General features: G+C 46.5%; 1 pseudogene and 1 gene segment (V, D, J or C); both read right to left on the reverse strand.

Annotated features, from left to right (window-relative positions):
• LOC308497940 (immunoglobulin heavy constant mu-like) overlaps nucleotides 1-26335 on the reverse strand; it is a 97093-nt gene extending 70758 nt beyond the window's left edge. Inside the window, exons 1-2 of the C gene segment in view lie at nucleotides 26216-26335; nucleotides 25805-26115 (exon numbers count right to left, since the gene is read on the reverse strand).
• Nucleotides 12493-14157, reverse strand: LOC308497550 (asparagine synthetase [glutamine-hydrolyzing]-like; annotated as a pseudogene). Its single transcript has one exon. The product of its transcript is annotated as an asparagine synthetase [glutamine-hydrolyzing]-like (transcript).
• Nucleotides 26336-27998: the final 1663 nt, after the last annotated feature.

Below are 27998 nucleotides of genomic sequence, written 5' to 3' on the forward strand. Positions count from 1 at the left end.
CCACCCCAGGTGACTCGGTTATTGCAGCTGCTCCCAAATCAGCGAGCTCTCCAATACCACAGACTGTGTGTGTGTGTGTGTGTGTGTGTGTGTGTGTGTGCACCAAACATGTGCCCAGGCTCGGCCAGGCAGCAGGACCCAGCCTTACAGCTGCCACAGGCCGACGACAGGCCCTCTACAGCAGCTATTTCACACCCGTTCTGCTCTCACACACTGACACAGCACGTGGAGGCTGGAGGCACTGACGTGACTCGTGAAATACTTCAGATCCTGAGAACTACAGGTTCCACCATGACCCTGTCTGTGAGCCAAGGTCCTTATTTTGTGTGTATAAATAAAGCATTAAAGGGATCCCACTGAAACTGTCAGGACGAAGTCGACTCGGGTATCTGGCTCGTTCTGTCCTTACATATGTCATCCTGAAAGCAGCCACATTACACGTTTAGGGCCCTGTGTTCATAAGTTGTGCCCCACACACCTGCCAGGTGAGAATGGCAGGACGTCCACCTGCGTATCCCAAGTCCAAGTTCTTTTCAGCGCTGAGGGTCTGATTCCTACTCTTTGGAGACTAGGAATTGGAAGAAGTGACCTTAAGTCTGTCCAGGGCAATGGAAAGAGAGCTCCCCACCACTGTGCACACTGCAGGACGTGAACCCCTGAGTCTCTGTGGTGCCTCAGGTACACTGACCACCCAGGAGGAGGAGCCTATGTCGTCACCGATGGAAATGCAGCTTTTCTGTAAAGTGAACGGGACACACGGTATCTCACTCAATCTATTAAAAGCATCGATCACAATTTCCATTAGATCAATGACACAGAGGTGTCATGGGACAGGCCTGTCCCCAGGGACGGGGACAGGTCTGATGGGTTTGCGGAAAGAGCTGCACAGTGTCCTTTCCTGTTTGTCCATCCTCGTTCTGTCTCCTCTCCTTTGCAGATGTCTTAGCACTCAGCTTCCCACCCGTTCTCTCTCTCCACAGCCACCATCCAGCTCTCACTACACGAGACTTCCAGGGACGTTCAGAGGAGGAAACTTTTGGGACCCAGGGTGGGCTCCCCTGATATCCCACAATGGGGTGTAACTATTCAGAATGAGTTACTTGAAAAGCAGCCAGAGCAAGAAGGGCACATGGACCCTCTACTTTGTCCTCAAATGAAGGAAATAAGTCTCCTGTTTGTAAGGGCCTGTCCTTGCACCAAGGAGGGTTCATGTCTTATCAAGGTCTTGAACCCAAGAAATAAAAGAAATTTTGAAAATGTGATACATGAAGAATCTTAGCATGGAGAGACTGTCTGGACCACTTGCATGGACACTGATGCCCACACACCGTCCTTGGAACAGCAAGGTGGGGGACATTCTGCTTCAGGAACAAAAAGCCACACAGGGATGCATGGGACGTGTAGGGACCTGCCATGACCCCAAATGCAAGACATGCAGCTCTGATGGTGGAAGGAGCGCTGCAGCCTCTGGGAGACGCACAGCCCTGGGGACACTGTGATTTAGACCCAGTTTAGCTATTTCTTGAACAGTAAGAGGATAAGGCTGCCTTGCAAACATATGTTGTGATGTTTTGGGAGACACCAACATTTGGGAGACACCACAGTTTCCAGAGACACCAACATGCAGGTCTTACACGTCCACACACGACTGTGGGTGCCTAGTTCTCATGACTATTAGGGGTGGGGACATATGTCAGGGCTTCTGTGTCCTCTGTCCTCCATTCTGCTTCCTGCTGTGACCCTTGGACTGTGATGTAGTTTATCTTCTCTGACCACAGAGAGGGAGCCGCCTGCGACAACTCAACGGAGAAGATTCTGGCATCTTTTGAGGACTGAGTTCAAGGATGTCATGTTCCAATCCACCATCATGGTCATATTTACACCATGAAAATAAGAAATCAGTATAGAAAGGTTAGTTATTTTCTCTCAACCTGGGAGTAGGTTTGCCAGCACAGAACTGAAAATATTTCATAGACAATTAACAAAAGCCGTTCCGTTGTCTCTCTCTCCATAACCCTAAGTCAAAGAAAGGCTGTGCCCAGCTGCCTCTGTCATCTCCTCAGCCCCGCACAGCTGCCCTCTCCCTCAGGGTTCCTGACACGCTCAGGATGTGGGTCGTCTCACTGTGTCCCTCGCACAGTAATACACGGCCGTGTCCTCAGGTCTCAGACTGCTCAGCTCCATGTAGGCTGTGCTGGTGGACGTGTCTGCGGTGATGGTGACTCTGCCCTGGAACTTCTGTGCGTAGCTTGTGCCACCACTGCTGGGGTTGATATATCCCATCCACTCAAGCCCTTGTCCCGGGGCCTGTCGCACCCAGTGCATATAATACTCAGTGAAGGTGTATCCGGAAGCCTTGCAGGACACCTTCACGGAGGCCCCAGGCTTCCTCACCTCAGCCCCAGGCTGCACCAGCTGGACCTCGGAGTGGACACCTGTGGGGAGGAGACAGGAGTGGGTGGATCCCCCGTGATGGCCCAGGTCCCCTCATCAGTCAGGGACTAGGGAGCCCCTTACCTGTCGCCACTGCCACCAGGAAGAGGACTGTCCATCTCCAGTCCATGGTGAGGGCTGTGCTGTCAGGACGTCTGCAGGGGAGCGTGTGGCTGTGGGCGATGCTCTCAGGGCACAGACATGTCCACATTTAACCCCGCCCACCTCGGCTCATTTGCATATTCATGAGCAGAGGGTTTCATAGCTGAAGCCTTGGCCCAATAGAGAGAAGCTCAGTGACTCAGGACCATGCTCAGTGGGCGTCTTGGGGTCCAAGTCTTAATCCTTGTTGGGGGATGTGTGTCCCCTGCCAGGTCCCTGACTCTGTGCACACAGAGCCCTTCCCACTGAGGAACAAGACCCCCCAGGACGTGATCACAGGGGACTGAGAAGCCCCCTGTGAATGACAAGGAGACCACGTGAGCCTGTTCTGGGCTTTGATCTGAATGTATCAATCCTGGGTCAGTGTGTGTCTGCCAATAAAAAATTTCATTTGGTAAATACATGCTTTCATCCAGGTGTTTTAATTATTATTTAACTAAAGTTTATTGGGGTGACAAATGTTAATTTTATTAAGACATACTGTAGTCCTAGAAACCCCGTTTTCAATTGGATTTTACTGCTTATTGTCTTTGGTAAATTCTCCCGATAGAACAGGATATTTACAGACACTTAAGTGTCTTTGCCCAAATCATGCTTTAGATGTTTTTATAAAGAGGAAGGAAGCCCCAGGCCCTCAGAGGAAGCCCCTTCCTTTCCCCTCCCCACCTGCTCCTGGGGCTGCAGCCCCTGTGGGTGGGTCCTGAGCGTCCCCTGCAGACCAGCCTGTGCCCTGCAGGGGTGGGTCCTGTCTGGGCTCAGAGGGCGTGACCTCTAGTGTCTCTAGTCCTGTGTTAAATGTGTGACCTCACAATGTTCCCTCAGGGACACTTAAGGTTTTAACATCACGCATGAAATAATGAGTTGATATTACTAAATCCCAACGACTCTGCAGGGAGACGTTAAGCAAGTGTTTTATAAAAGACCCAGGGAGCCCCTTCCCTGTGGCTGCCGGATGGACTGACGCAGTCCTGAGTCCAGAAGCTCTCGGGAGCTTTGGGGGCCTCTCATCTCCTTAAGATTCCTCTCCTTGAGGTGACATCTGGAAATTCCTGCATTGTCTCACAGCCCACTCACCTCTGCTCGTCAATAAAATAGACACACACAGAGTGAATGATGTTAGGAGGAATAGACCACAAAAATGTCCTTGTCCCCTGTACTTAATACATGGGCCTTCCCCCACTGTGACCCTAGGCCTGAGGTGTGACTCTTGTAAATAAAACTGCAGGAAATGTGACACATGCACACACTTAGGAAGAACTGATACCCTAGCTCTGCTTTTTCACAGACAATGGAACCTGTGCAGATGACCCATATTTTCAATCTTGTCCCTCAGACAAGGGGTGTTAAAGGTGACTGTGCTGAGAGCTCAGAGAGAAGACAGGAGAGCTGTCCAGAAGGCTCCATATTCTAAGAGAATAGATAGATCATCATGAACACAGTGGTGGTTGAATGTGGACCTAAGAAGCCATTCTGCTGAGGCTCAGAGGGAAATGAGGAGCATGTCATGGGTCCCTGAGGAATGGTGATCCTTATTATAAAGTGTCAAAGAGCTTGGCTGAACTGCTTTCCTGTGTTATGTGGAAGGTAGATCCTGTGAGCAATGGAACTGGATGCTCAGCTGAGATTTCTAAGCAAAGTGTAGGAGGGGCTTGGCTTCTCCTGGGGGCTTCTAGTAAAATATGAGGGGAGACAGATGGATCGAGCATCAGGTCCTAATCAAATGCTAATCAGAATGTGGAGATTGGAAACACTGTCAGCCTATCCTTATAGCCCAAACCAGGAAGGGTTGTTGTGAAGAGGGCACAGAAGGTGTTGCTGAACAACAACCTGAAAAAATCCTGGGTGTGCTTCACTCCTGTAATCAGCTATCTCAGTAGAAGCCAGGAGTGGAGACGGAGTTTACTAGCACATGTACTGTCAGTTAAAAATACATGGGGACGAGAAGGTTTGGCAGAAAGAAGGAAGGTTTATTTGGTTTCTACAGAACAGGATCATAACTCAAATTGACTATGAAGATGCAGTATCGTTTAAGAAAAGGAAAGAATGACCTTGAAGGAAATCCAGAGGTCATCAGTGATGAGTCCTTTGTTTTAAACACTTTACCATTTCCCTGGTTTCGACAGGTGACAGGACCAGGAACCAAAGCCTTTGGGTGGGACCATCCCTGGGAGAGCCTGGGACGTGTGACTCCTGCCAGCACAGCTGTGGTGAGACTGCCCGAGTGGGTCTAGAAAATGAGACACCACCTCAATGGAGTCGGGAGGTGGGACCACCACCCCATTGGGTACAGATGAGGGGCATCCAGCCAACGAGGACTCTTCTCCAACGTTTGTGTCCCAAGGGATCCCCCTGGCAGGTTTTGGACCAGGTTGGGGCCGTCACTCCTTCCTTCTCTCCTGTTTCCCCCTTTCAGAATGGGAATGTCTCCCCTATGCCTGACCCACCATCACATTTTGGAATCATGTAACTTCTCTGGTTTCATAGGTTCACAGCTGCAGAGGAATTTTGCCTCAGGATGAATCACAGCTCAAGTTCACCAGGATCTGATGAGACTATACTTCGGTGAGACTTTGGACCTTAGCCTTTAGAGCTGATGCTGAAATGCGTAAGACCTTTGGGCTGTGGGGCTTGAGTTAAAATCTTTTGCATGTGGGGAAGAGGTAGAATTAGAATGCTATGGATTTAACTGGGTCCTTCCAAATTCATAAATTTGGACTCCTGATGGTCAATGTAAAATAGGGCTTTGAGGAGGCAAATAAGGTTAAATGAGGTCAGAATGTGGTGGTCTCACCCCAATAGGATCAGAGCAATGTACAAATAGAAGAGAGAGATCTCCTTCCATCAATTGAGGCATGTAAGGACTCAGTAGGAACGTGGTCAACTGCGAGTCAGGTCAGACCTTTCACCAGAACCTACATCAGCCGGCACTTTGATTTGGAACTTTCTAACCTCCACAGTCGTCAAAATTAATAACTGTTTTTAAAGCCACGTGACCTATGGCACTTTTTCTGGTACCCGAAGGTGAGTGAGAGGTCTCAGCATTTTTAATTATATAAAAATATTTGATAATTTCGTAGAAATGAATACATATGTGAATGATTGATAAATATGAAATAAATTGGAGACAAAATAGAGGCATTAAATAAGGATAAACAACATTAGTAATTCTCTTTTGAAAGTAAAATGAAATATTGTGAATCTGCATTTTTCATCTTATAGGAAAATGTTTTCTACTAACACATTCATTAAATACATCTGCATGTGCTTGTTTGTGTGACTGTGAGTGTGTCTGCTCATGTGTGTGTTACCGTGTGTATGACAGTAATAACATTATAGGAAATAAAGTCATTTATTCAGTGTCTCTTAGGGGTCCAGGGACCTGGTCCTCGATGGCCACATACGATGGAGAAAATCAAGGGGGGCACCAGCTGCTACAACCATGGATATGTCAGGCTCTCCTCTCTTTCTCTCTTTTCTCTTGAAGACACTGGGTTCTATATAGGGTTGGAGACATAACGTGGGAACCATCATTCATGGAAACTGCTGGGTGAAGAGGGATATACTGTATTTTGCTGGGTATGATGTGCAACCACGTTTTTGGCCCAAACTTTCAGGGAAAAAAACTTTTGTTTCAATTTTTTAATTCACATTTTTATTTGTTTACCTACAGGTACTTGATATTGCATTATAAAGGAATTTTAGCATTTCTAAAACAGATTATGGTCCAATAAATTTTACATCACAAATAATTACAAAACACAGAACAGATACAAAGTACAAGAAATTTTATATACCGGCAACAAATTTACTATATTTACGCAACATGGACGGCCAAGAACTCTTGTCGTTGCAAGTTCATTGTAAGTCCAATGAAATCGATTATCGTATTCCAGGGTATTGTTTTGCATATGGGTATTGTTATTGATTTCTAGAGTTACACTTTACACTTATAAGCATAAATAAAAGAATTAAAAACATTTATATATATATGGAATTAGTACTACCCATGGATAATGTGCATCCTAAATTTTTTCCTTATTTTTTAAGACAAACTTGGGCTAAAAACTGCAGATTATACACAGCAAAATATGTTATATTCTCTGGGTCTCTGGTTCATTGGAAAAACAATATGAGAGATTTAAATTTTAATTAAGATTAATTTTTCATACCATGAGTTAACCCTTCCTAATATTAGACAAATAGACATGTGGAATTTATTATTATTATTCTATTACTATTATTATTATCATTATTATTTTAGCTGAAGAGTCCTAAGACTACCAAGACAGGGCCCTACGTTCTGAGAATTTACTGCAGTGTCAGCTGTATGTGACTCCCGTTCACAAACACCCAATTTAAGAGATGAAGCAAAAAATATGTACGTACGTGTATGTGAGGCATGTGTAGGTATCTATTGTATTTGAATTGTTAATACACCACGTCATGGTTTAGAAAAAATGCAGTGGGGGGTCTCTCGTGGTTAATGTTGTTATTTAAAGTAAGGTGACTCTACATGGTGACAGGACACTCCCTCCCCATGTCCCCTCTTTCCCTGTGACACCTGCCCTCAGGCTCCTTCCTGATCGCAAATGTCACATGTGCCCCAGGAGGTCTGATCACAGCCTCCTGGACCCTGAGCGCCCCCTGGTGTCCTCAGTGCCCCCTGCAGCCCAGCCCCCTGTCACCTGCAGGGAGGTCTGTGTCTGGGCTCACACTGACTTCCCCTCACTGTGTCCCTCGCACAGTAATACACGGCCGTGTCCTCAACTGTCAGGCTCTTCAGTGTTAAATAAACTTGGCTCTTGGAGGTGTCCCTGGTGATGCTGAGCCGGGCCTTAAGTGTTGGGTTATAGTCTGTGCTCCCACCGCTCCATACAGCACCAACCCACTCCAGCCCCCTTCCTGGAGCCTGGCGTGTCCAGTGCACAGCATAGCTGGTTAAAGAGAATCCAGACACAGCGCAGGTGAGGGACAGGGTCTGCGAGGGCTTCACCAGTCCTGGGCCCGACTCCTGCAGCTGCACCTGGGACAGGACACCTGGGGACAAGGAGAATCAGTCAGTCACTCACGTGCAGTCACACCCATCCCACAGACCCGGGTCTGACACCTGAGCCCCTCACCTTGGGGGGCTGTCACCAGGCACAGGAGAAGACCCAGCAGTGTCATCTTCTTCTAGACCACAGCTCTGCCTTCCCCAGAGACCTCAGCCCTGTGTGAGGAGAGAGCTGGGAGCTCACAGCCAAGGAGGGTTTTACCCTGGAGCCTGAGGAGAAATTTGCATGTGGGGCAGCCTGGTCCTTATAAGTGGGGAGGGACTGAGTGAGGCTCCCCTGGTCCTTATGGGGCCCAGTGGGGTCTCTCTCTTGAATTCTACAGCCTCTGGTCTGGGATGAAAGAGCACGTGGTCTATAAGATACACTGAGAAAGGTCAAGGAGAAGCCCTACTTCTCTGAGTATAAAACTAAATGCTGGGCTAGTTGAGTAAATCAACAGGTTTTAAAACTTTAGGATATTTGTAATAATTACTAAAGTGATTAGCGTTACGAGCAGACACATGCTGACAACAGACTAAATATACGCAGTTAGCAAATATTTATAAACATCACTGAAATACAATATTTTAGTCAACTTTGTTGTAAATATAATCCTGAAATAAAAGCCAGTCCTTCCCAATGTCCTGTTTCTTGTTGCTTTTCTAAGAGCTGTTCTATCTGTGTCACATCAGGAAACCCTTGTCTTATCCAAGGTCCCACGTATTCTGCTCCATCGATGTGTGTCTCTCCCTCCACCAAGGCCACACAGTCCTGATTATTGCAGCCACATCACAGGTCTCTTCCCACTTTCAGAAACTCTTCAGTTGTAACTAAAATAACAGAGCACTTGGCAGGGTTGGATTCTGGAGCCTCCTGAGAAGGGCTGCAGGCAGATTTGGTCTCCATGTCAATCATCTTAGGTCCCGGGAAGCACACATCCTGGTCTGAGGACTGGGGCCCCCATCCCTTTCTGATGGACGTCAGGGACATGTGGCTGTCGGCTGTGGGGTCACTGATGACTCAGGGGTATGTGCTCATGACCTGCAGCTTCCTCGTTCCCCACTGTCTATTCTGATGCCCAGGGCTGGGGTGTGCTGACTGCTGGCCCTTTTTGACATAGGTTAAAGGTCAATGAAGCCCGTCCCAGGACAGAGCTGAGCCTGTTCTCTCTCTTCTCTGCTCAGGGAGGTTCCCAGAGTCTTGTGTCAGCTCCAGAGGCCCCTGGGCAGGTGCTCAGACCCCACCACACCCTGACCTCAAACAGACTCCTACATTTGCCCACAGTTTAGGACAGGAGGTGTTGGCTCTTTCCAAATGAGACCACGAAGAGCAGCACAGAGACACACTCAGGAAACCCCACGTGACACTGAGTTTTTCCAGATGACAGAGTCCAACCGAGACAGCTAATCATGAAGACAAGCAGTTACAGGGTGTCTCTAAGACCCCCTCTCAGTACTAGACCTTCCTGCTTTAGCACCAATTGTCTGCATTCTTTCATGAGCTGTCAGTCAGGCACGGCCACCAGAGAACACACAGGAGGGGACCAGGGAAAACAGAGTTTATCACAGTCACAGGTCATACAACAGGAAGCTCGGGACCACGTGAGACACATGGAAGGACCAGGGTGGTCAGCAGGCAGGAGACAGGGAGCGAGGGGCAGCTGAGGACCTGGTCTCATTGGCCTTTCCCTGGGAAAAGAGGGGCAGTCAGGTGATCAGCTTTGGATGCACCAGGTTGAGTAATGTCAGTGGCTCAGAGATGAGGGGCATCTCCCTGTGCTGGACACCTGGGCCTGGGATGATGAAGGCAGAGGAAGTGTGTTCTGGTGTGCGGGCCACAGAGAGGCGGTGCTCTGGGTGGGTTAGTTTGTGTGTGAAAGACCTGCTCCAGCCTGGCCTGTGCTGCCTCTGAGGACTGGGTGCCCATGAGGGGCTGTCTCTCCCCAGCAGGAAAGGTCTGTAAAGATGTGGAAACATGATAAGTAGATAAGGTGATAAAATGCATGAAGACACACGATGCAGGAGGTGCCTTTCTGCATTCCCAGCAGCTGCTCCTTGCCCTGTTTTATCCCCATTTTATGCGTGAAAACCATGTATCCTCTATCCTCTATTGTGAACCACGGTGATAGGACTGGGAAATAGAGCCGTACCCCCAGGAATCTCCTATTCAGAGCCCTGAGCAGACCAGGTATCAGCACCCAAATTCTTCTCCAGACTCGAGGTTCAGCTCCCCTCTGCTTGTCAGCTCAGGCTCAGTCTTCATGTGGGCATGTGGGTGGGGGCTGTAGGCTGTACACCGTGTGCTGGGTGGAGGTGCCTATAAACTCATGGGTCTAGTGTGTGAGTTCTCTTCCCCTTCCCCATGATTCATTTCTATTTGATAAAGTTGATGAACCCATATTTATCCAGGACTCAATGGGGTGGACGAGAGAAGGCTAGCTTCTATAAAACTAGATCTAACAGGTGGAACTGTCTACACCATACAGTGAATTAATCCTGTTCACCATGGATTAGGGATGGTGGGCCGTCCCCATGAGGAGTGGACACAGAAATGCTCTTCAGAGTAACGAGGGGCCACTTCTGTGGGAATTGTAAATGCTCCTTAGTTTCTCTGACTAGGAAACCCAGAGAGAAATCCAAACACACGGGGTTCCCTAAATGGGAAATCTCAGCACTTCTGATCACACCCACCTGCATCGACCCCTCTGAATGGATGTCTTCCTGAGTATGGTGAGTCCTTACACCAAAGAGCTTTGTGTGGGTCTCAAGCTAAAGCTACCAGGAGACTGACTGCCATGTTAAAGACCCATGCCAAATCAATTTGAGGGACTGTTGTTAAAGTTTAGGAATTTAGTGGCCCTGAGAGCATGTTGTCACACAGCAGCCTACCCTCTGTCCCCTTGTGCCTACCCCTAAAGAAAGAGTCTGTGAGACTGTTCCTTTCAGGGACATTGCTTCACCTTTATGCCATCTCCTTGTTTGGCCCCAAAGGATGGCTGGTCAGCCAATGACGGGTAAGATTCTTCAAGGAGAGGAACGATGTAAGACAGGCACAGTGATGTGGGGACCACCAGGAGAACTCACAGGGTTGATAGCGGTGGGCATAGACCCCCACATTCCCCCGGCTAAGGAGAGCTTCCCCTCTGTGGCTGTATTCCTTTCCACAACCTGCTTGGGAAGAGATTCAATGATTTGATACATCAGTTTCCATCTATTCATATAAGTACGTTTTAGCATAAAGGTTTTGTTCCTTGGGGAGGTACATCCTGAGACTGACGGTTTCGCTGCTTGCAGGCAAGGGTGATCAGTTCGAATCAGTTTCCTAGTATACTGTATGAAATTCACAGACGGTGGAGAAAACAATGCTACTTTCTTGTGTGTGCATCAATAAAAGCCAGAAGGTGGCCCGATTCAGGGCTCTCAGTCCTTGGAGGCTGTGAGACCCTTGGCCCCTGTTTCATAGCTTTCTTGATTTCTGTTTCTTTCTTAACCCTTCGCTGCCCCTTCTCATTCGTTCACTGCCTGTGTTGCACTGAACGCGAGGAGCACAGCACACACTCTCAGTAACACACAAATCCTGTTTTTCAGTTTGCTTCCATTGAATTGTTTCAAAATGATTGCCACATATTCTGCAAGAATAAATTGTCTCTTTTTCTTGTACTACTAAATTGGGTTCGTCCCACTAGGTGTCCTGGTGCAGGATGGTGGAAGTGACCTGTCCCCTGGTGGTCACACTGAGCCACACAGGCTGCATGAGGCAGGCACATTATCACTATTTCTTTCCTTCCATCAAAGAATTTGGGATGAAAGAGTGACATCTAAGGTCAGTTTTGCTCAAAGAAGAGAATAGGATATGAACACAGAAGACGAGAACACCTTTTGGCATTTACAATTCTTTTTAATTGCAAAAATTCGACGATAGCTGTTTCATTTAATATATCGGGGCTACCAAAAATGTATACACATGACTTGTATTCATCTTTCGTTATTGGTATATGTTGAGTATCACAACCTTAATACACTTTTTTTCTTTCTTAAAATGTGTATATATATTTTTGGCACCCTCTATATGGTCATTTTTTGTACATTTCTTTAATTCTACAATCAAATTGACTGAAGCTTTTTTAAAAAATTTATTTGGGTGACATTTGTTAGTAAAATTACATAGATTTCAGGTGTACAATTTGTATTACATCATCTATATATCCCATTGTGTGTTCACCACCCAGAATCAGTTCCATCACCATGTATTTGATACCCTCTACCGTCATCTACCACACCATCCCCCCTTACCCTCTGGTAACCACTAAACTATTATCTATGTCTATGAGTTTTTGTTTCTCATTTGTTTGTCTTGTTCTTTTGTTGTTTTTGGTTTATATACCACATATCAGTGAAATCAAAGGGTTCTCTGCTTTTTCTGTCTGACTTTTTTCGCTTAGCATTATTCTCTCGAGATCCATCCATGTTGTCACAAATGCTCCTATATCATCTTTTCTTACCGCCGAATAGTATTCCATTGTGTATATATACCACAACTTCTTTATCCATTCATCTATCGAAGGACATTTTGGTTGTTTCCATGTCTTGGCCACCGTAAACAAAGCTGCAATGAACATTGGAGCACACGTGTCTTTATGGATAAATGTTTTCAGATTTTTTTGGGCAGATACCCAGGAGAGTGATTTCTGGGTCATATGGTAATTCTATTCGTATTTTTTTTTTCAGATTTGAGACTTTTATTTCTTTTCACATCCAAGCAAGCCTGCATGGTTGAGGTTCGTTTCTCCCCTTCCTGCCCCCAAGGCCCCTACCATTTACAATAAGAAGAAACATTTACTTTCACTCTACAGCTTACAGAGTGCCTATGCTTTGGCGGCTGACTTGTGTGAGTCAGAGTGCGGGCAGAAGGGTCGGTGGCATTGATCCACCTGGGCATCCAGCAATGGGTCAGCCAGTCCGCTCGGCCTGGGTAATGGCGTTCAAAGATTTGATGGTAGTAATAGCCTTCTTTAGTTTTAGGTGTATTGAAGGGAAATTTTTCAGTGGCCATCACCATCATGGCATCACTAACCTGATGTTCAATAGAGTCCTGTAATATCCCAAACCAGGAATTCTTAACTGAGGTTATGCCATCACTGAAGGATTCTTTAGGCAACAGATTGAAGTCTTCAAATGTCTCTCTCAGGAGATGTTTTTCTATCCCATTCTTGGGAATTCTCAGGTCTGGTGGCAGAGACAAGTACTAGGAACAAAATCAATGACCTAGAAATGGAACCCTCAATTCCAGGCCATGGGCAGCAGTAGTTCGATCTGCTTGGAGAACATCAAACAAATAGAGTTCCTCCAGAAGTCTCTCACTCTCTTCCCCGGCTTTTTCAGGAGAAGGAGCCTTATGAAAACATATGTATCCCTGAGTTAGTTCATCTGAACCTTCCTCAGGGAAGATCACCATGCTATCTGTGTTCTTCTGAATGTACTTGGAAATTAAGTACCTACCTACAGACGCACGCACTGTTGTAACGTCATAAGTTTCCAAGGAAGATATGACTTCATCCAGGACCTGAATCCCCTCCTCAGAGTTGAAGAGTACTTCATGGTGTTCACTCCCAATATGATTTACCACCTTTCTAGCAGCCAGTAAATCAGGACTGGCTTCCATGCCAATCGCAAATGTCTGGAAAGGGTACTGGACTTGGGCCTCTTTGAGCTGCTTCAACAGGGTGGCAGCAACCAAACTGGAATCCAAGCCCGCTGATAAAAGGCAGCCAATCCTTCTGTCTGTCAACAGACGTTTCTTAATGGCATTGTCAAAAAGAATCCGGAGGTTGCTCTTCACAGTTTCTAGCTCAAAACCTGGAAACAGTTTCTCCACACTGTCATAGGCGGCATGCAGAGGCTCGTCTCTGCAGTGATGATATTTAACCATTTCCACTGATGCTACTTTGCCGTTTGGCTTTAAATCCAAAACTTCATAGTGTCCAGGGAGAAAGGGCTCCACTTTTTAAAAAGGAGCTGTGGAGTGCTTCAAGTTAATAAGACCTTTAGCTTCTGAACACAAGGCCAAAAAATCCATCTTCTGTCATAGCTTTAAACAAAGGTCTGACTCCATAGGTATCTCTGCCCAGAAATACTTTCTTATTGGCTTTATCCAGTAAAATAAATGCAAATACCCCATCCAACATACAAACTGTTTGCTCAATTTCTCCTTCGTTGTAGAGATGAAGGATTATCTCACCATCCACTTTGGTCTGATATTCAAATTCAAAATGGCATTGCAGCTTGTGGTGGTTGTAGATTTCACCATTGTAACAGAGCCACAAATAAGGATATTTCTTCACTCGAATTGGCTGCATTCCAAAAAGTGGGTCCACCACTGTCAACCGGTGGAATCCAAAGCAGCAGTTGGTGTATCCATTGACATTCTCAAAACGGAATGCATCTGGACCCCTGTGTGCAATCTGTATAGCACTCAGACACTGAACAGAAAGACAGTCGTCACTGCCAAAGAAGGCCCAAATGCCACACATGGTTCAACGGAACTACAGCCTTTCTGGGCACGAGCGGATCCTGTGAGGCGGAGAGCGGGTGGTGTGGAAACGGGCTGGACTGCAGGAGGGCGGGCTCTATTCACAATTTTTTGAGGACCCTCCACACTGCCTTCCATAGTGGCTGCACCAGTCTGCATTCCCACCAACAGTGTATGAGGGTTCCTTTTTCTCCACAGCCTCTCCAACACTTGTTACTATTTGTCTTGTTGATGAAAGCCATTCTGACTGGGGTGAGGTGATATCTCATTGTGGTGTTTATTTGCATTTCTCTGATGATTAGTGATGTTGAGCATTTTTTCATATGTTTATTTGCCATTTGTATGTCCTCTGGAGAAATGTCTCTTCAGGTCCTCTGCCCATTTTTCAATTGGGTTGTTTGTTTTTTTGTTGTTGAGTTTCATGAGTTCCTTGTATATTTTGGATATTAGCCCCTTATCGGAGGAACTGTTTGCGAAAATCTTCTCCCATTCAGTTGGTTGCCTCATTATTTTGTCAATAGTTTCTTTTGCTGTGCAGAAGCTTTTCAGTTTCATATAATCCCATTTGTTTATTTTAGTTTTTACTTCCATTGCCTTTGGAGTCAAATTCATAAAATGCTCTTTGAACCCAAGGTCCATAAGTTTAGTACCTATGTTTTCTTCAATGCAGTTTATTGTGTCAGGTCTTATGCTTAAGTCTTTGATCCATTTTGAATTAATTTTGGTACATGGTGACAGATAGCAGTCCAGTTTCATTCTTTTGCCCCTGGCTATCCAATTCTACCAGCACCATTTATTAAAGAGGCTGTCTTTCCTCCATTGTATGTTTTTAGCTTCTTTGTCAAAAATTATCTGTCCATATTTATGTGGTTTTATTTCTGGGTTCTCAATTCTATTCCATTGGTCTACGTGTCTGTTTTTCTGCCAATACCAAGCTGTTTTGATTATTGTAGCCCTGTATTACAAGCTAAAGTCAGGGAGTGTGATACCTCCAGTATTGTTCTTTTTTCTTAAGATTGCTTTGCCTATTCAGGGTCTTTTGTGGTTCCAAACAAATCTGATGATTTTTTGTTCTATTTCTTTAAAAAATGCCGTTGGGATTTTGATGGGGATTGCATTAAATCTGTATGTTGCTTTGGGTAATATGGCCATTTTAACTATGTTGATTCTTCCAATACACGAGCACGGAATGTCTTGCCATTTCTTTGTGTGTTCTTCAATTTCTTTCAAAAATGTCTTATAGTTTTCGGCATATAAATCCTTGACATCCTTGGTTAAGTTTATTCCTAGGTATTTTATTCTTTTTGCTGCAATTGCAAAGGGAATTCTTTTTTTTATTTCTTTTTCTGAGATTTCATTGTTAGTATATAGGAATGCAATTGACTTTTGTACGTTGATTTAGTAGCCAGCAACTTTACTGTATTCGTTGATTGTTTCTAACAGCTTTTGGTGGAGTCTTTAGGGTTTTCTATAGATAGCATCATGTCATCTGCAAAGAGTGATAATTTAACTTCTTCATTCCCAATTTGGATGCCTTTTATTTATTTCTCTTGCCAGATTGCTCTGACAAGGACTTCCAACACTATGTTGAAAAGAGAGGTGATAGGGGACTGCCCTGTCGTGTTCCTGAATATAGAGCAAAGGGCTTCAGCTTTTCACCATTAATTATGAGATTAGCTGAGGGTTTGTCATATATGGCCTTTATTATGTTGAGGTATTTTCCTTCTATACCAATTTTAGTAAGTGTTTTAATCATAAATGGATGTCGTATCTTGTCAAATGCTTTTTCTGCATCAATTGATAGAATCATATGATTTTTGACCTTTCTTTTGTTTATGTGATGTATCACATTGATGGATTTGCGAATGTTGAACCATCCTTGTGCCCCGGGGATGAACCCCACTTGATCGTGGTGAATAATCTTTTTAATGCATTGTTGTATTCGATTTGCTAGAATTTTGTTTAGGATTTTAGCATCTGTATTCATCAGAGATATTCGTCTGTAGTTTTCTTTCTTTGTGTTGTCCTTACCATGTTTTGGTATCAGGGTAATGTTGGCCTCATAAAATGAGTACTGTCTCTTCTTCAATTTTTTGGAACACTTTGAGCAGGATTGGTATTAGATCCTCTTTGAAGGTTTGGTAGAATTCACTGGTGAAGCCATCTGGTCCAGGACTTTTGATTTTGGGAAGGTTTTGATGACTGATTCAATTTCATTACTGGTGATCGGTCTGTTTAGATTTTCCAGTTCTTCATGGATCAGCCTTGGAAGGCTATATGTTTCTAAGAACTTGTCCATTTCTTCTGGGTTATGGAATTTGGTGGCATATAGTCCTTCATAGTATTCTTGCATTATCCTTTGTATTTCTGTGGTGTCCGTGATACCTTCCCCTTTTTCATTTCTGATTTTGTTAATTAGTGTGGTCTTTCTTTTTATCTTAGTGAGTCTACCAAGGATTTGTCGATTTTGTTTTCTTTTCAAAGAACCAGCTCTTTGTCACATTAATTTTTCTATTATCTTTTTGTTCTCTATTTCATTTAGTTCTGCTCTGATTTTTGTTATTTCCTTTCTTCTGCTGACCTTGGGTTTCACTTGTTCTTCTTTTTCTAGTTCTTTAAGGTGTATTTCTTGTAGTCAGGTCATGTATTAGAAAATTCCTTCAGCTTCTGTATGTCTGGAAAGGTCTTTATTCCTCCTTCATATATAAAGGGTATCTTTGCTGGATATATTATTCTTGACTCATAATTTCTCTCTTTCAATAGTTTGAATATTTGGTTCCACTCCCTCCTGGCTTTAGAGTTTCTGCTGAAAAATCTGATGATAATGTAATGGGTTTTTCTTTGTAGGTTACCGTCTTCTTTTCCCTGGATGCCTTGAGGATTCTTTCTTTGTCATTGATTTTAGACAGCTTCAATACAATGTGCTTTGGAGATGGCCTTTTCGGATTGAGGTAATTAGGTGTTCTATTTGCTTCTTGGATTCGAGGATCCAGTTCTTTCCACAAGTTTGGGAAGTTCTCATCAACAATTTGTTTGAATATATTCTCTGTTCCCTTCTCTCTTTCTTCTCCTTCTGGTATGCCCATTATTCTTATATTGCTCTTTCTGATGGAGTCAGAAAGTTCTTGTAGAGTTCTTTCATTTCCTTTAAGTCTCAAGTCTCTTTCTTCTTCCATCTGTGTAAATCCAGGTTTCTATCTTCGATGTCACTGATTCTTTCCTCCATCTGGTCAACTCTACTACCTAAGCTGGTTATTTCATTCTTAATGTCTTTATTGAGTTCTTAATCTCCAGAAATTCTATTTGGTTCTTTTTTAAAATTTCAATCTCTTTCGTAAAATGCTCATGTTGTTCTTTGATTGTGTTTCTTAGTTCATTAAACTGCCTTTCTGTATTTTCTTGCACCTCGATGAGTTTTTCCAGAACTGCAATCTTGAATTCTCTGTCATTTAAGTCACATATTTCCATATCTTTAATTTCCTTTTCTGGAGATTTTTCACCTTCTTTCTGAGCTGTCTTGTTGCCTTGGTTATTCATCGCAATTACTGATTTATTATTTCTCTTCCTGGACATCTACAAGAGAAGCTTCTGCAACAGGTTGATAGGAAGAGGTCTTTCTTTTGTTTTCCAGTACTTGTTGGTAGAATGTTTTATTTTCTCTCTGACTGCAGCCTTTTTTTTCCTCTCTCACACAGTAGTGCTATGTTTTCTTTGTACTATTCCAGCTTCTCACACAATGGGGGGATTCCCTGGAAGATGGGCTTCTCCTCTGTTAATAGTTCGCCTGGGTCACAGGGCGCAGTGTCCGTGTAGGTATACAGAGAGCGTTTGAAGTTCCAAAGCTCTTCCTGCACCAGATTCAGAGCCCGTATGTTTCAGCAGTTCCGTTTACTCCTGCAGGGATCCGCCAAGATAGGTGGGGCCGGAGGCAGGGTGAGTTGTGAGGTGGCCCAGAGCAATGGAGGCGACCACCACCACAGCCGGTCGCGCTTCCACAGCTCCCTTACCTTTGCCAGAACTAGTTGGGCTGCGAATCTGTGTCTGCGGTCCACAGTTCTCAGAACAGCAAATATTCTGTTCTTTTGATCTGACACTGCTATTGTTCCGCTTCTCCCACCGGGCAAGTGGGGGCGGGGTGAGCTCTGGGAGGGTAGGGAGGGGGCAACTAGTTTCAGTGCCTAAGGCTTCGTTCTCTGCTCGGCAGTGAGGGCTTAAACCACCTTTTTCAGCTTCTTCCCTCAGTCTTTGCTCCGAAGTCTCTGCCATGAGCGTTGGGTTCAGCCGTGTTATATGCTGCCCCCTCAGCCCTGTGGGCCGTAAGCGGAGCCCTAGCAGTCCGAGTCCTTCCCTCTCCCGCAGCTGGGTAGTTCCGGGATGCAGCGAGCTCGGAGCACTGAGCCAGGTCTGCGTCCTGCGCCCGCGTGGCTCCGTCTCCTCACTTCTCCCTTCCCTCCTCCCCCGCTTGCGCGATTCTCCCACCTTTAGGTGAATTCAGTAGTGGGCCTCTTTGTCTTGCCTGTCTGCTGTGCAGGGCGTCCTTTGTGGAGTTATTGTTGTTCTATTAGTTGTAAATTCCAGGGGAGCTTTACAGAGGCTCACCTCACGCCGCCATTTTGATGACTTCTCTGACTGAAACTTTTAGAGAATGTGAGTGAATATAAAGTGAGAAAACAATATTTTAAAAGTATGTACTGAGAGTAATACTCAATTATTCTCTGTTGTTTGTACAACTTCTTAAGTACACCTTTGCTATATTTTAAATTTAATGTCCTAAACAATCTTTCAGTTGTGGGTTCCCATGCAGTCCTACTTCATGACTTTCCCATAACTTTAGCTCACAAATATCTGACTCTGCACATGGACTGGTCACTGTGACATGAGAAGTGACCAACACACCCACTGTGTTCCCTGACTATTGTCTCGACATAGCCACCCATGTGGTGTCCACTGTGATTCTCTCTAAATGTGGTCTATTGGGTTGTCCTGTGTCATAAATCTTCTGGTTTATTAGTAGTGACTGTTGGTCAGCAGCCATTTGTGTCCCCACCTGACAGAGTTCAGTCCTGCAATAGTGCCTGTGTCACCATGAATCATATGTTTCCAAGACACGTGGGCTCGGCTGGGCCCCTTCCAGCCACCTAAGTATCACCTCCCCTGGGGTGTCCACAAATGGACACACAGATGAATTAGGGGATGATATGGGGACACGTGAATGACCACGTATTTACTGGACCTGCCTTCTGTAACGGGTGCTGTGGGGAGAGCTAGGAGTGTGAGCAGAGCTCCAGCCCATGGAGCTCAGTGTCTGGGACAGAGTGAGTGAGAATTAGGACAGTAGGTGTCAGAAGGTGATGTTGGGGTAGCATTCAACCTCCTCCCAAGTAAATGAGCAATGAGAGGCTAACGAGATATAGGGAGGACAGAGACCATGGGGGTGGATGTTTTGGGGGCTGAACATAATCCCATGGGACCAGGTGTGCCTGCGGTAAGGAGGTGCCCATTTGGGAACACAGTAGGGATGTGGGGGGCAGAGAGCCTGAGCTCAGCTCACAGGGACCTGGACTGTGCTGGGGTCTCTCTTTGTGGAAAGTGTTTCCCAACCACGGGGAAGAGGTGAGTCTTCAGGGTGGTCACTTTATCAAGGAATACATAGACGACACTCAGGAACTTGGTGAAGAGGTTGTCCCTAATCACTGATATGTCATCTGCAAACAGGCAGTGTCCCCTTTTCACTTGTTGTCTGCAGTGAGAATATGAGAAAACAGAGCCACAGAGAAGAAGAAAGTGTTGTCCCTGGGGGCAGCTGAGAGCTGTGAGAGGAAATCCTTCCTCCAAATAAAGAGCTCCTTCCCCACCCATGTGCACACCTGCTCCCAGTCGATCTTGAGTGTCCCAGCTGTTACGAACACAGCCTAGTGGATCCTGAGCACCCCCTGCTGTCCCAGTGCCCCCTGGTGTCCTGCACACCCCCCACCCCCTGTCCCCTGCAGGGAGGTTTGTGTCTGGGCTCACACTGACTTCCCCTCACTGTGTCCCTCGCAGAGTAATACACGGCTGTGTCCTTGGTGGTCACAGAGCTCAGCTGCAGGGAGAACTGGTTCTTGGACGTGTCTCTGGAGATGGAGGTGCGGCTCTTGAGGGATGGGCTGTAGTATGTGCTCCCATCATAACATATGTGCCCGATCCACTCCAGTCCCTTCCCCGGGGGCTGCTGGATCCAGTGCCAGCAGTAACCTCTGGTTGTGATGGAGACTTTATAGTCAGCGCAGGTGAGGGACAGGGTCTGCAAGGGCTTCACCAGTCCTGGGCCCCACTGCTGCAGCTGCAGCTGGGACAGGACACCTGGGGACAAGGAGAATCAGTCAGTCACTCACGTGCAGTCACACCCATCCCACAGACCTGTGTCTGACACCTGACCCCTCACCTTGGGGGGCTGTCACCAGGCACAGGAGAAGACCCAGCAGTGTCATCTTCTTCTAGACCACAGCTCTGCCTTCCCCAGAGACCTCAGCCCTGTGTGAGGAGAGAGCTGGGAGCTCACAGCCAAGGAGGGTTTTACCCTTGAGCCTGAGGAGAAATTTGCATGTGGGGCAGCCTGGTCCTTATAAGTGGGGAGGGACTGAGTGAGGCTCCCCTGGTCCTTATGGGGCCCAGTGGGGTCTCTCTCTTGAATTCACACATCCCTGAGTTAGGGAAGAAAGAGCACTGGTCTATGAGACAGGTTGAAAAAGATGAAAGAAAAGCCATAGTTTTGTGAGTAGATCACCATTTTTTAAAACTTATGGATATGTGTAATAATTAATATAGTTATTAGCATTCTGTGCAGACACATTCTGACACCCAACACATTAAATATACTCACACTTCCCAAATGTTCATAGATGAATTTTCTTTTCTTTTTTTTTTTTTTTTTTAATTTATTTATTTATTAGTTTCAGGTGTACAAAACAAGGTAATACTTAGACGTTCATCATTTATATCCCTCATACTGTGAACCCCCCTCCCCCCATCCACTATCCCTCCGACCTCACACTGAACCATCACATTATATATATAAAATTATAGTTGGCATTCATTAATGTTTAGCTTCTGATGTACAATGCCATGATCAGGTATCCACAGTATCCCTGAGGTGGTCTCCCAAATAGGACGCATGAATTTTCAACTAAAGTAAAATTTTGATGTCAGCTTCCTTGTGAATCTACCAAAACAGTCCTTCCCACCCCTATTCTTTTAAGCTCATATGACTTCATTTTGTCTAAGTAACTGCCTCCCTGTACAGTCAGGCTTGAGGCTCCTCATTACAGATATTGGACATTTAGACTCTGGTTTGTCTCACTTCTCATTAAGCAGTAAATAGTCTTTCCATATTCTATACACCACTTCATAAGATACTTATCTTATTATAGTTTGTAATGTGTAGCATATGTTACTTTTCTTGAATAAAATTCTAAGTATCAAACTTTTTTACTTGGATAGAAATCAGCACATTGCTTTTTTAGTGTCCGAGCTTTGTGTGTCATATCAGGAAACCCTTGTCTTATCCAAGGTCCCACGCATTCTGCTCCATTGATGTGTGTCTCTCCCTCCACCAAGGCCACACAGTCCTGATTATTGCAGCCACATCACAAGTCTCTTCCCACTTTCAGAAACTCTTCAGTTGTAACTAAAATAACAGAGCACTTGGCAGGGTTGGATCCTGGAGCCTCCTGAGAAGGGCTGCAGGCAGATTTGGTCTCCATGTCAATCATCTGTAGGTCCCGGGAAGCACACATCCTGGTCTGAGGACTGGGGCCCCCATCCCTTTCTGATGGATGTCAGGGACAGGTGGGTATCGGCTGTGGGGTCACTGATGACTCAGGGGTATGTGCTCATGACCTGCAGCTTCCTCGTTCCCCACTGTCTATTCTGATGCCCAGAGCTGAGGTGTGCTGACCGCTGGCCCTTTGTGACATAGGTTAAAGGTCAATGAAGCCCGTCCCAGGACAGAGCTGAGCCTGTTCTCTCCGTTCTCTGCTCAGGGAGGTTCCCAGAGTCTGAGCTCAGCTCAGAAGCCACTGGGCAGGTGCTCAGACCCCACAACACCCTGACCAGAGAGAGACACTTACCTTTGTCCACAGTTTAGGACAGGAGGTGCTGACTCTTTCCAAATGAGGCCACAGAGAGCAGCACAGAGACACGCACAGGAAACCCTATGTAACACTGAGGTTTCCCAGATGCCAGAACTCAATGGAGACAGCTAATCATGAAGACAAGCACTTACACGACGTCTCTAAGACCCCCTCTCAATACTAGACCTTCCGACTTTAGTACGAAATGTCTGCATTCTTCCATGAGATGTCAGTCAGGCACGGCCACCAGAGAACACACAGGAGGGGACCAGGGAAAATCAGAGTTTATCACACTCACAGCTCATAGAAACAAGAAGATTGGGACCACGTGAGACCACATGGAAGGACCAGGGTGGTCAGCAGACAGGAGACAGGGAGCGAGGGGCAGCTGAGGACCTGGTCTCATTGGCCTTTCCCTGGGAAAGGAGGGCCAGGCAGGTGATCAGCTCTGGATGGACCAGGTTGAGTAATGTCAGTGGCTCAGAGATGAGGGGCATCTCCCTGTGCTGGGCACCTGGGCCTGGGATGATGAAGGCAGAGGAAGTGTGTCCTGGTGTGCGGGCCACAGAGAGGCGGTGCTCTGGGTGGGTTAGTTTGTGTGTGAAGAGCGTGCTCCAGCTTGGGCTGTGTTGCCTCTGAGGACTGAGTGCCCACGAGGGGCTGTCTCTCCCCAGCAGGAAAGGTCTGTAAAGATGTGGAAACATGATAAGTAGATAAGGTGATAAAATGCATGAACACACACAATGCAGGAAGTGCCTTTCTGCATTCCCAGCAGATGCTCCTTGCCCTGTTCCGTCCAATTTTATGTAGGAAAACCATGCGTCCTCTATCCTCTACCATGAAACATGGAGACAGGCCTGGGAAACAGAGTAGTACCCCCAGGAAACTCCTATTCAGACACGTGGCACCCAAATTCCTCTCCACTTGGGTTCAGCTCCCCTCTGCTTGTCAGCTCGGGCTCAGGCTTCATTGTGGGCGTGTGGGTGGGGGCTGTAGGCTGTACACTGTGTGCTGGGCGGGGGCTTCTATAAACTCGTGGGTCTAGTGTGTGAGTTCTCTTCCCCTCCCCCATGATTCATTTCTATTTGATAAAGTAGATGAACCCATATTTATCCAGGACACAATGGGGTGGACGAGAGAAGGCTAGCTTCTATAAAACTAGATCTAACAGGTGGAACAGTCTACACCATACAGTTAATTAATCCTGTTCACCTTGGATTAGGGATTCTGGGGCTGTCCCATGAGGAGTGGACACAGAAATGCCCTTCAGAGTAACGAGGGGCCACTTTGGTGGGAAGCTCCAATGCTCCTTAGTGTCTCCGACCAGAACACCCAGAGAGAAATCCAAACATATGGGTTTCCTTAAAAGGAATATCTAAGCACTTCTAATCACACCCACCTGCATTGACCCCTCTGAATGGATGTCTTCCTGAGTATGGCGAGACGTTACAACAAAGACCTTTACGTGGGTCTCAAGTTAAAGTGACCAGCAGAACAACTGTGCCATGTCAGGGCCCCGTGCCACATCAATGTGAGGGACCCTTGTTAAAGGTTAAGAATTTAGTGACCATGAGGGCACAGCATACACTCTCAGTAATGCACAAATCCTGTTTTTCATTTATCTTTAGTTGAATATCTTCAAAATGACTCCCACATCCTTAGCCTCGTTCTGCAACAAGAACATGTCTCTTCTCTTGTGATACCAAGTTGGGCTTATCCCACCAGGTGTCCTGGTGCAGGACTGTGGAAGTGACCTGTCCCCTGGTGACACACTGAGCCACACAGGCTGCATGAGGCAGACACATTGTCACAATTCCTTTCCTTCCATCAAAGAGTTTGGGATGAAAGACTGACATCTAAGATCAGTGTTTTGCTCAAAGAACAGAATTGGATATGGAGACAGATGATGAGAACACCTTTAGCACCTACACTTCGTTTTAATTACAAAAATTCAAAGATAGCTGTTTGGTTTGATATATCGGAGGTGCCAAAAATGTATACACATGACTTGTATTCATCTTTTGTTATTAGTACATATTGAGTATTACAATTTTAATACAGTTTTATCCTTTCTTCAAATGAGTATTTTTGCCACCCTCTGTTTATTCATTTTCTGATGTTATTTCTTATTCTACAATCAAATTGATTGAAACTTTTAGAAAATATGAGTGAATATAAAGTGAGAAAACAATATTTTAAATGAATGTACTGAGAGTAATACTCAATTATTCCCTATTGTTTGTACAACTCCTTAGTACACTCAGCTCTTATGCCTTTGCTATGTTTTTAATTTAATGTCCTAAACAATCTTTCAGTTGTGGGTTCCCTGTCAGTCCTGTTCCATGTCTTTCCCATAACTTTAGCTCACAAATATCTGACTCTGCACATGGACTGGTCCCTGTGACATGAGAAGTGACTAACACACCAACTGTGTTCCCTGACCAGTGTCTCGACACAGCCACCCATGAGGTGTCCACCGTGATTCTCTCTAAATGTGGGTCCATCAGGGTGTCCTGTGTCATAGAGCTTCTGACTTGTTAGTGCTGCCTTGTGGTCAGCAGCCAGCTGTGTCCCCACCTGACACAGGCCTGTCCTGCAATAGTGCCTGTCTCACCATGAGTCATATGTTTCCATGACACGTGGGCTCAGCAGGGCCCCTTAGAACCACCTGAGTGTAACCTGCCCTGGGTTGTACACAAATGGATACACACATTAGATGGATTAGATGATGTGGGGCCACGTGAATGGCCACGTATTTACTGGACCTCCCTTCTGTGACGGGTACTGTGGGGAGAACTGGGAGTGTGAGCCAAGTCCAGCGCCATGGGTCTCAGGGTCTGGGACAGAGTGAGTGAGAATTAGGACAGTAGGTGACAGAAGGTGATGTTGGGGTGGGTTTCAACCTCTACCAGAGTAAATGAGGAAGGAGAGGCTAACGAGAGGCAGGGAGGACAGAGACCGTGGGGGTGGGGTCTTCGGAGCTGAACATAACCCAGTGCGGCCATGTGTGCCTGTGGGAAGGAGGCCCCATGTGGGGACACCATGGGCATGAGGGGGGCAGAGAGCCTGAGCTCAGCACACAGGGGCCTGGACTGTGCCGGGGTCTCTCTTTGTGAGAAATGTTTCCCAACCACAGGGGAGATGATAACCTTCAAGATGGTATCGCTGTCAAGAAATAAAAACAGGACACAGGGGAAGTCAGTCAAGGAAAGAAGCAAAGTCACTGGTGATATTGCTTTGTAAACAATGGAACCTCCTTGTCAGCTGCTGAGAAATGCAGATGTTAGAGTAACAGAGAAGAGTCAAGAAGTGCCCCTGGGGGCAGCTGAGAAATTTTACAGGCAATCTCTGCTCCCAACAGTGAATCCACTCCCCACCCAGGTCCCCATCTGCCTCTGGGGCTGGTCCCTGTGCTGGGTGGTCCTGAGGCCCCCTGGTGTCCTCAGTGTCCCCTGGTCTCCTCAGTACCCCCTGCAGCCCAGCCCCCCGTCCCCTGCAGGGAGGTCTGTGTCTGGGCTCACACTGACTTCCCCTCACTGTGTCCCTCGCACAGTAATACACGGCCGTGTCGTCGGCTCTCAGGCTGGTCATTTGCAGATACAGCGTGTTCGTGTTGTTGTCTCTGGAGATGGTGAATCGGCCCTTCACGGAGTCGGCGTAGTGCATGCTACTTCCGTCAGTATTAATAGCTGAGACCCACTGCAGCCCCTTCCCTGGAGCCTGGCGGACCCAGTGCATCCAGTAGCTACTGAAGGTGAATCCAGAGGCTGCACAGGACAGTCGCAGGGACCCCCCAGGCTGCACCAAGCCTCCCCCAGACTCCAGCAGCTGCACCTCACACTGGACACCTGCAAACACAGAGAGGCCTGGTCAGAAACTGTCACATCCACTATTTCCCTCACTCATATTCCCTCACGTACTCAGAGTCTCCTGTTCTCCATAAATTACCTCTTAAAACAGCCACAAGGAAAACCCAGCTGAGCCCAAACTCCATGGTGTGTCGTCTGTGCTCAGTCCTGACCACGGAATAGGGACACCTGGGATCCCGGGGCTGGGCTCCTGTCCCTCAGCTGCAGGGTCAGGGCTGGGCTGGTTTTCATCAGCAGAGGGGCCCCTATTTGCATGTCCTCCTTCCATATAGGGAGCTCCGGGCTTGGACACCTACACAAGGGCAGGGCCTCATGCAGGCGTGAGTGTCCTGGTTAGTTGGTGGCCACGTGAGAGTTCAGGAAACAAGATTTCTTATACGTGATGTTGCTGGAGTGAATGCTCAGCACCCATTACCTCATTTCATTTGTATGTGAGCACCCAGGACAAGTGACCGAGGTATCAATCCACCTGCATGTTGCAGAGGTAAAGCTACACACGCAGCCCAGAGGAGCCGTGTGATGTGTCCAAGGGCACATGTCAGCTGAGAGGGAGCCCAGTACCCTCCCCATGGCCCCCACTGCTCCCCCATCCCACTCCAGGGCAGGGAAGGACATGCCAGGTGAGGTTCCAGGACCTCTGCCTGTAATGAGAACATGTGTGACTTTCTGCATGGTAGTATTTATTTAAGAATATGAATTCTGTGTACACAGTGATGGAATTACATGAGTGTGACATTTGCATATTGTTGTCTGCTGTCTGTAAGTCTTTCCATACCAATGTCTCTTTGTTTTCTTGTAGAATCTTTAATGATTCTTAATTGACCATAGTAAACGGCATAGATCAGGAGGCTGCAGGTGTTACCTGAATCTATAGGCATTTTATTGGACCTGGAAGCAGGAGCACGAGTAGGAACAGCCCCACTCATTGTCCTTTAAGGGGGTCATTCCCATTGTCCCACCTGAGGGACTTGTGGTGATGCCCAGATCAGGTGGGCTTCTCGTGTAGGAGAGAAGCAAGGAACAGAAAGAGTCACCATTGCATGGACAAGGGACCCTATCAGTAGTGTGGGGCTGTGAGTTCACAGTTGGGAACGAACACACTTAAGTCGTAGTGAACCCACAGGGTATATTTGACCTGCTCAGTTTTGATGACACATGGACAAGTGCCATCTCAATATATAATTGAGTGAATGATAACTAACTCTACTGGTGTGTGGACATAGCAGTGGGAAGATGTAAATGTATATTGTCAGCCACATTGTATCCAGTGAAATGTCCACATGCATGTTCCTCGAAGCAGAACACTAAAATACCCCTATCTCCTCAGACACCTACTGACTGAACCCCCAGATTGTCTATATTATGAATTAGATCCCTAATTGTATTTCAAAGTCGATGTCAATTCTGACAACGGCATGGTGTGTCCTCACTCTCCTACAGCATCCCCACACCACGTCACTGCCCTGTGGAAACAGCCCACTGGGTCTCCACCAGGAGACTGAGGAGGAGGACACCTGCCCTCACCTCCCATCACCGTCAGGCCCAGACCTCAGTGTTTGCCTTCCTGAGCTGCACATGATGAGCTCTATGGGCTGCTGGACAGCAGTGAGGGGTGGATGTTCTCTTCTTCCTGGGGGATGATCCTGGGGTCTGGGGACACATGTACCCCTGGGAAAGGGGCCCCGGGCTGCACATCCTGTAAGAGTGCACTTGGCATACACGTGATGCTGCTGCCCTCGCCCCTGGGTACCTCTGGCTTCCTGACCTTCAAGGAGACCAAGAAGACGGAAGTGTTGAGAGGATGCTTTTCTACCCCTGGGACTTGAAGATCCTGAGAAGTTAGAGAGAGAGTCATCGAGCTG

Source organism: Rhinolophus hipposideros (assembly GCF_964194185.1).
Source record: "Rhinolophus hipposideros genome assembly, chromosome: 5".
NCBI classification, from domain to species: Eukaryota; Metazoa; Chordata; class Mammalia; order Chiroptera; family Rhinolophidae; genus Rhinolophus; species Rhinolophus hipposideros.